Here is a 9997-nt window from a genome sequence, read left to right as displayed (position 1 = left end):
AGGGAGGGAGGCGGGGTGTAGGAATTGGGGTTCCAGGGAGCACGAGCTGCAGCACCATTTCCGGAAAGTTCAGGAGCCCTGGAAAGGAGAAAGAATAAGCCGACAGGAGGAAGAGAGAAAGAGAGGGTAGAATGGAAGAATCTCACTTCAGTTCTAACCCATACTTTTGGCCTTCTATCCCCAGTCTCAGGACAGATTGAGAACACAGTGCTCATCAATAAGATGAAGGATCAGCTGTTGCCAGAGAAGGGCTGTGGGCTGGCTCCACCTCGTTACCCCACCTTGCTGACAGTTTCTGCCTCAGTGTCCCTGCCCTCACGCATCAGCGTGGACACAGAGTCCAAGTCAGACCAGCTGACCCCACAGAGCCAGGCATCCCGTACCCAGAATATTACGGTGGCCCCTGTGCCGTCTACAGGACGGATGACTGCTGGTCCTGGTTTGGTAATCACATCCCCCTCAGGCTTTCTTGAGACCACAGCCTCATCAGCTCAGACCTTCCCCATTTCGGCTCCTCTGGTTGTCTCCACTCTTCCCCCTGGCTCACAAGCCCTGCAGGTGGTCGGACCTCTCCAACCCTAACCGAGGAAGGAGGTGGAGGTGGTGGTGGAGGTGGCAATGTGGCTCCCCCCAGCCCCCCACCCCCCGCCTGGGCTGCAAGAAGAAGCGAATGCTGGAATCAGGGCTACCTGAGATGAATGGCCCTTACGTCTTCTCCCCCGAGGATGATGATGATGATCAGAAAGACTGCAAAACCTACGGGAACGGAGGGAACTGCGGCACAGGAAATGGACAGAGCCTTGGGCTCATGGATTCAGTTCCCGGCTCCACCACGAACTTGCTGTGTGACCCTGGATGCCGGATGTGCTCACTGACATTCTACTCAAAGTCGGAGATGCAGACCCACTCCAAGTCACACACCGAGACCAAGCCCACAAGTGCCCACATTGTTCCCAGACCTTCGCCAACAGCTTCCACCTGGCCCGGCACATCCGTATACACTCAGGGCCAAGCGCTATAGTTGCAACTTCTGTGAGAAAGCCTTCCGCCAGCTCTCCCACCTCCAGCAGCACACCCGGATCCACTCCAAGATGCATGTGGAGACCATCCCCACAAGTGCCCGCACTGCTCCAAGACCTTCCCAACACCTCCTACCTGGCCCGGCACATCCGTATACACTCAGGCGCCAAGCCCTAGAGTTGTAACTTCGTGAGAAGGCCTTCCGCCAGCTCTCCCACCTCCAGCAGCACACACGAATCCACACCGGTGATAGACCATACAAATGTGCACACCCAGGCTGTGAGAAAGCCTTCACACAACTCTCCAACCTGCAGTCCCCAGACGGCAGCACAACAAAGATAAACACTTCAAGTGCCATAGCTGTCATCGGGCGTACACAGATGCAGCTTCCCTAGAGGTGCACCTATCTACGCATACGGTGAAGCACGCCGAGGTGTACCCCTGCACTATCTGTAGTCGGGCATATACATCGGAAACACGACCCTCCTGATCTCCAGCAACAAGAACAGGCAGCAGTGGCAGCGGCAGTAGCCCGGGCTCAAGCCCAAGCTCAAGCCCAAGCCCAGGCCTCCCAGGCATCACAGGAGCTGCAACAGCAGCCACAGCCACCACACTTCCAGTCCCCTGGGGCAGCCCCCAAGGGTGGGCGTGGTGGGGACAGCAACCCCAACCCTCCACCCCAGTGTTCCTTTGACCTGACCCCCTATAAGGGCAGAGCATCATAAGGACATCTGCCTCACTATCACCACCAGCACCATCCAGGTGGAGCACCTGGCCAGCTCTTAGAGATCCTTGCTGCCACCCATTAGGAATAGGAGAAAGTAGTTCTGGTCTCTTCTTTCTCCAACTCCTCTTGGGAAAAGTCCTCTTCTGTGACAAGCCTTGGCACCATCTGTTTGGGCCTCAGGCACAGCTTTCCTTTAAAAGATACCATCATTATTTTAAACTCTTCTTCAAAAGGAACAACAGCCCTCCTGATTTGCCAAGGATACTGAGCTGATTGGGCCATCCAGCAGCGCCCCCACCCACTTTTAAAGCTTTTAAAATTGGGGGTTGGTGCTCAAGGGAAGGATTTGCTGTGACCTCACGGAAACTTATCTGGTGTGGGCACTTACGCTCTCCCTCAACCTCAAAGTTCAAGCTGAAAGAAGACTAGAGGCTGGTTCTCCCAGATAACAGAGAAGGGAGCTCCAAATGTAACCAGCCTCCTGTCCTATGCTTGCCTGCGAAAGAATAGAGGTGGTTGTTTGTTTGTTTGTTTGTTTGTTTGTTTTGCATACCCCAACCCCTGAGAGCCATTTTCTTCTCCTACATGGGCTCACTTCACTTCCAACCTACTGCTGGTAGAAGAAGATTTAGGTGGGGATTATACCTCCTTTAATTTATAAGGGGGCAAGGGCTGAGATGTAGTCCCCAAGGGACCAGAGATTCCCCAGGTGGTCAAGGGTAGCTTAGAAGTGTGGGTTATGGTTTCCTCAGAACCTTTCCCCCTTCTCTGCCAGTGAAGGCCCTGTACTCTGTCTCCCTGTCCCAACCCCCAAGGAGCTGTGAGAACTTTGTGTTCTCTATGAAACCCCAGAACAAATGTGTTGCAGAGAAGGGAATGTTCAGGGTAAACACAAAGGGCTGGACTTAGCTCCCTAGGTGCCATAGTCAGATGCCAGACATGGATTTAGATATAAATATATATATACTTGCTCATCACAGCCATCTTTGTTGTAACCATTTCTGTGTTTATAAATGCATTATCTCTGGGGAAAAAAATTTGAAGATATATCTGTAGATGCTTTGAGAACTAACAGTGAAGACTTTCTATTCACAGAAGAAATTTAAAACTTCCAGGTTGTGTTTAGAATCTTCCCACAGGCTGCATGTCAAAAAGGCCTTGAGTGAATATTTTATCAAGCATGAATATTCATCTCAAGGGCAAAAAGGATTCAAAGCAAAAGACATTTTAATGTTTTTGTTTTTCAAAATGCAAATTTATCTTTTTCATGACTGTTGTGTCCATGGGTGGCCCTTTGCATATCAATACCAGATATTTTCCTTAATAGTCAATAAAGCATAATTTCACAGGATGATAAAAGTAAGTAATAAAGGATGATCATATTTACATTTCAAAGTTCTGAAGTCAAGAAACTCCAGAAGAAAAAAAATCAACTCATTAAACCTAAGACCAGTAGATGAATAAGCTTAATACCTAAATATGTGTTAGAACAGGGCCTAGCTAGTCAGTACTCTGATGGAAGTGTTTCAACTTCATTCCCACCCTCTCTGGTCCCAAGGCACAGGGACCTAACTCTCTGAATATGTTCCACATTATTCAAAATTAACAACCAGAAAAGCTACCAACAGACAGGAGGAAACAGACTGGCCCATTACATCTGTTCATTTCCTCTTCTGAATCTCTAATCTCAGAGAACTTTCAGCTAACACAGGCAAAGCAGAAGAAAACACTGACCTTTCTTCTTAGTAACTGAAAAGCAAACACAGATGCAAATAATAACTTTTCATTGTTTAGACACCAAGTTTTTCACATGATGAATTATGCAAAGTTTAAATTCAAGCTGCCAGTTTTGGAATTTGTTGTAGGTTTAAGGGTGCCTTTTGATTTTATTTCATTTTGGTGCTTGGAGTTCTTAATTTAACAGAACTGGTTATCCAAACACCAAATCACTTCTTTGATGCTGTAAAAGCTCGAGCCTGCAATAAAGGCTCAGCTCTTCTTTGTTTAACTCCGGAGACTTTCAATATCCTCACCATAAGGCATCTTTTCATCTTGAACTCACTAAACATCAGTCTCAACTGGAGAGTGCAACACTGTAGAATACAAAAGAGTCAATTAGTTGATATTTATATGGACAGTCGATGCCTCAGCAAGCCAGGTCAGTGAAATGATTCCAATTTTCCCACGGCAGCTGTGCATCAAGGGATGCACACAGCCTCTGTAATGAGAACAGCAACTGTATTTCCTCTCTGGCACAGATCTGTAAATACAAAAATTTCTAAACAAGCACCATGAGAAGGTATTTAAAAAGTCAAAAATAGAGACAACAATAATCAAATTAAAAGTTCCTATATATTAAGCCAGGCATCACTTTAATGAATTGAAGTATTTAAGAGCACATAGCAAACCTTTAGGAGAAATTCTATTCTTTTTTCCCATTGTACCTACCAAGGCCCTGAAGAGTTAGGTGATCTGCCCTTGGTCACCCAAATAAAAAGCAAGCACTAGGAACATGGAATCAAACCTGGGTCTGGTCCCAGAACCCGTGCTCTGAATTTACTATAGCATGCTATTTTTCTGTGACTGACTTTATGCCAACACATTTTTTAAAAAAGGAAAGTCATAAATTGTCAATGTTATCCAAACCCAAATCCCTGCTTCAATGATTTTTTTTTTTAAACTTCTGGATTTGCTTAAGTAAAAATTTAATTATATTTTTAAAAGCCACAAAATTAAGTTATTTAGCTATATGATCAATGTTATCACCTTACCTTGAAAAGAATCAAGTCACATGAAAAGCTAGAATGTTTGATTAGAGAGTCACAGGGGAAGGCATACGTTTTTAAATTAAAGTTCATGTTAGCAACACAGCCCCAAATTTAGTTCATGGATGAGTCTGTCTCCATAATTTATATCTGGAACATCCCCAAAGCTCACATTTTGAAGGTTCAGAGGTGGGGCTTCTGGGAGGTGACTGAATCATGAGGGTCTGACCTCATGAATTCATCCATTTATGGACCCATTGATTGATGGGAAATTGGGAGGTAGTAGAAATTCTGTGAGGCAGGGCCTAGTTTGAGGAAGTAGGTCATCAGGGTGTGATCTGGAAAGATAAATTTTGTCCCAGGCCTCTTCCTCTCTGTCTTTTTTCTGCTTCCTGGACACCATAAGGTGAGCAGCTCCCTGCCGTAATGTTCTTCAGGTCTAAAAACAATGGAGCCAGATAATCATGAACTGAAACCTCTGAAACCATGAGCCAAAAAAAAATTTTCTCCTTTAATTTAATATCCTTAGATATTTTGTCAGAGCAATGAAAAATTGGCTGATACATTCTCTTTTTTGAAAGGCAAGAAAAGGATATATCTAAGTTTGAGTGTTTTCTTTAGAATCCATTAAGAATTAACCTTTTCATTATCTAACATTTGCTCTGGTCTTGGTTCAGTCACTTTTTGTCTCAGATCCTTAGTACTTACAGATTGTGGATAGGTGTTTTCATTCTTATTAATAATGCTTTGCTGCTCAAACTGCCTCCCTCCTTATCTCAGCAACTGTGCCTCCTCTCCCTTCTTCTGAGGGACTTTCATAGTTCCATGGGGTTTGGAATGACTGTCAGTTACAATGCCTGGGCTGGCCATGCTGGCTACAAGGCTGGGCTTATGACTCAGTGACGTATCAGGAAGAGAGTTACCTGGAATTTCCAGATTGGAAATGATATAAAATCCTTCTTTTATTTTGAATTAAAAGTTCTAAGAAAATAACCCCAGAGCTGTCTAGAGTCATCATATCCATGTGGCATGATTTTAAAGAAGCCAGAGAGAATCTGAAGTCAATTGATGGACAGCAAATATAAGGACAAATGGACCACATCCAGTTTGACCCTTTCCCTTCCAGGTATAGCAACCAATAATGTCACATTTATTTTAGGTTTTCAGAACTTGTAATTAAAAAACTCTCAACCAACCATGTCATTTGTTCATTCATCCATTTATTCATTATTCAGCAGTTTTAGTTTATTAGATGTCTACCATGTGCTAAGTTTACTATAAAATTATATATCCTGCTCTTGATATTTATTTTAAAAACTGAAAAGTTAGGTTTCTGGGGAAATTAGAATTACAAGTCTGCTTGAATTCGTTTAAAAGTCTTAGATTTTCTAGAAAACTTAAGGCTTTCTGAGACAAGGCTCTGAGACTCAAGTTTCATATTGGAAATAGGACATAGCAGCATCTACCCTATATCTTATTTTTTAAAAGTTTAACTTCAAAAGTAGTTTGTATTATTTTTTAGGATACAGAAAATATCCTAAAAGTACAAACAAGGTCTATAGACCAACCAACAAACATTGCTATAGCTATTTCCAGTAAGACTTCATTTTGTAAGCAAATTCACGTATCTGAAAGTTGGAATTATTTTGACCCAAAAGGACATTTTCTTCATTTCCCCCTCTTCTGTCATAAATAAATTAGACAGCTGATGAGGGTATAATAAACATGCTTCCACTGGATAATTGGAGCAGCATTTTGCTGTGCCTTCTCATTAGGGGCGTGGGTTCTGCCTAACTGACAACTGTCAGCAGTCAGTTGGTTATGTTCAGCAGAAGGTAATTGGGAAAGCTGCCTCAGCTGCCACCTCAGCAGTTAAGCATGACACATGTGAGAAATTTTCCATCCTAGCCAAAGAGGGGGGCAGCAGGAACCTGCCACATCTAAGTCATGAGGCTTAACAAAACCTCCAGCCCTTTCTCCCCACATAGAGAAAACCAACTGATTGATTAGTTTGTTCATATATTAATTCCACTAGAAACTAACCCACTGGACCCCTCATAGAATTTAAGGTCACTTCGTACTGTTTAGATCTATCCAGAATCACCTAGGGCACCCATAACTAGCCCATTTTAGGACTGAGTTAATTACAAATGAGTAGACAACTTCTTACAGCATCCTTAGTCTCAGGTTCTCACCCCTGTGAGGCATCCCTGATAGCAAATGGTTGAACAGTCTTTGGATCCCTGAGTTCAAATTCCTAAAACTGCTACTCACTGAGTAAACTCTGTTTTGTAAATATTAAAAAGGTAATACATTAAAACTTTTCTAATACCACCTAGAACATAGTAAGTATTTAATCAATGTTAGTTATTCTCATTATTGTTTATGTATCTAGCAACTATAATCATGGCAGTTAAATATTCAGAAAATTCTATGACAAAGAACTAAAAGTTTTTAAATGAAAAAAAATATAAAATGACCAGAAACATCTAGAACATTCCCCACAGGTAATTTAAAAATTAGTCTTATAGTCATATGGATATTTGTATCCATAAAGATATTGTGGCTACATTTCTCTATGAATGATCACAAATTCCTAAGTGATGATATCTAATTTTTGGCCTTGACTATGTTTCTTTATTCTTACTCTTCACACTAATGGGAACACCTTGTCATGAAGTCTTTTGGCTTCAGTGATGGTGGAATGCCTTGTTTTAGATTAACCCTCCTACCCACTGCATTATATATTCCAGACATTCTATACTCTGCTAAAACCACTGGAAAGTGACCTAAAGGAGGCAGAATTAGGACAGCACTTAGCACTTAGAAGGAGCAACCACAGTAAGACACCAATTTTTCTCCTGGGGGCACATTCCCATCCAGAGCATGGAGGGGAAAAAAGACTTTATCCTCAGACTGAGAGACTTGCCCTAGGAGTAAGGACAAAACTAAAATAGACCTATTCTAACAAAGGCTAAAACCAAGATTTCTGAGGCTCAAGGTTTTTATTCAGTAACACAACTATGTTTTAGAACAAAACTAAGCAATTTTCAGAGAAAGATAATGGAATTCAGGTTGTAGATAATGTATTATTCACAAGATTAAGTATACAATTGCAAAAACCTTACACATTTGAAAATTAGAAAAACGTGACCAATGGTCAAAAATATTAATCAATAGAAGCAGGGCAATAGTGGCCCAAATGTTGGGATTAGCAGAAAGTGACTTTGAAATAACTATAACTATTAAATGAAATAGCTATTTAAAGAATTTATAGAAAAAATATTAGTAAGATATGGAAGAAGGTGTGAGAAATTAGGAAATATATGTAATTTAAAGAAAGAAATCAAGTAGAAATACCATAACTAAAAAAATAGAATATTTGAAACAAGTTAATAGACTGGCATGAAATGAAGATTGGCCATCACAGAAAAAAAGATTTAGTAAGTTTGAATACAAGTAAATAAAAGTCATCCAAACAAAAGCACAGAAAAATTTTTTAAATAAACAGAACCTGACTTACCTGCGGAATAATACAAAGCATCTAACATACATTTGGAGTCCCAGATGGAAATAAGAGAAAAGAATAGGGCATAAAAAGTATCATTGAAGAAATATAGGTCCAAATTTTTCTATAATCCAAAACAACAACTCAAATATCTGGAAAGCCTAACGAGCCCCAAGCAAGTTGAAAAACAAGTAAGACTACACCTGGTAACATCATAGGTAAACTTTTTTAAAAACATCTAAAAAGCAGTGAGAGTTTTAAAAGACTATGACATAAAGGGATCTCATTAAAAATGATGGCTTACTTCTTATCAGAAAGAGTAGAGGACTGGGGAGATAGCTCAGTCAGTAGAGTGCTTGCCTTGCAAGCACAAGGCCCTGGGTTCAATCCCCAGCACCAAAAAAAAAAAAAAAAAAAAAAAGAGTAGAAGCTAGAAGATAATGTGGAAAGTAAAAAATTGACAATCAAGAATTCTATCTCTAATGAGAACATCTCCCCAAAATTTAGGTGAATAAACCTATTTTCAAAGAAAAAGCTGACAGAATATATTTTTAGCAGGCCTCTGATGCAAGAAATGATACAGGAAGTTTTCCAGGCTGAAGAGAAATGACGTTCGACACAGCTGGATCTACAATTAGGAAAGAAGAGCAGTGGAAATGGCAAATATCTGAACAAAAGATTCTTCTTCCTTTGTTGCATGCTTTAAGTGTGAATTAACTATGTAATGTAAAAATGGAAATAACAGCTGGAAACAGTGACGTAGGCCTGTCATCCCAGCCACTCAGAAAGCGAAGGCAGGAGAATCATGAGTTCAAAGTCAGCCTCAGCAACAGTGAGGCACTAAGCAATTCAGTGAGAGCCTGTCTCTAAATAAAATACAAAATAGAGCTGGGGATGTGGCTCAGTGGTTGAGTGCACTGAGTTCAATGCCTGGTACCAAAACAACCACCAAAATATATATATATATATATATGTTGTGGGTTTATTACATATCTATTACATATAAAAATAGTACCAAATATGGGAAAAGGTATTAACAGAATTATACTATTATGAGATTCTGACATAAATATAAAAAGGGATATACAGTTAATTTAAGGTAGAATGTGATTGTCAAAGATGTATATTATTATGATCAGAAAAATTATACATGATAGATAAGCTACTACTTCAATTTAATTGTATTTTCATTAAAACTATCTAAAAAACATCATATGAAAGCTACTTTAGAAGCAACAAGCCTGACTGGAAAGCACTATAAAATTATAATAGGATATAAATATTTTGAATAGAAAAATGAGATTTTCTTCTAAGTTATTCAAGAATATTCTAAATCATTCTCTCTCTTATAGATTCAGAGTGAATCAGAGGGGTGTATTTGGCTGAAAATTGTAGACAAAAATATCACCAAACTTTCAAATTTAATTATAAGTCTACCTCTCACCATATCTAGGTGTAAAAGACTTATATCATGAAGGAATTTTCTTATAATACAAGATACATTCAAGAATATGAACATTTTAAGGTTTTTCAAGATGGCAGAATAGAGGAGGCCACATTCCTGGCTGCTTTGTGGTGTAAAACGAAGAAGGCATACAGACAGATTCTCCACAATGTGGGTGAAAAACAACAACAAAAAAGATGTGGGGGGACTTTGCTGGAATTTAAAACTGGACATTCAAAGCAGACCAGGGACACAGGAGGTTAGATATAATAAAATAAGGAAAAAAAATCCCCAGCAGCATAGCTTGATGATACATGGACATTTGTACATTTTCATGTTTGTTGTCTTTCCTCATTTCTAGCACTTTTGAAACTAGTTATTTTTCATGGACTAGTTTTTTGTGAACAAGGATGTTTGATTAGTATATTTGTTTATTTTGTATTCTTTTTTTTAATTTTTACTTTATACACAGACACACATACACACACACACACACACACACACATACCTCCTACCTGTTTCCCCTGATGCTC

The 9997-nt window shown here is 40.2% G+C and overlaps 1 pseudogene across 1 annotated transcript; it reads left to right on the top strand.

The window, feature by feature from the left end:
- Nucleotides 1–2877, top strand: LOC306665306 (zinc finger protein 384-like; annotated as a pseudogene). Its single transcript has one exon. The product of its transcript is annotated as a zinc finger protein 384-like (transcript).
- Nucleotides 2878–9997: the final 7120 nt, after the last annotated feature.

Source organism: Sciurus vulgaris (assembly GCF_902686455.1).
Source record: "Sciurus vulgaris genome assembly, chromosome: 7".
Lineage (NCBI taxonomy): Eukaryota > Metazoa > Chordata > Mammalia > Rodentia > Sciuridae > Sciurus > Sciurus vulgaris.
This window is presented reverse-complemented; position numbering and strand designations above follow the sequence as displayed.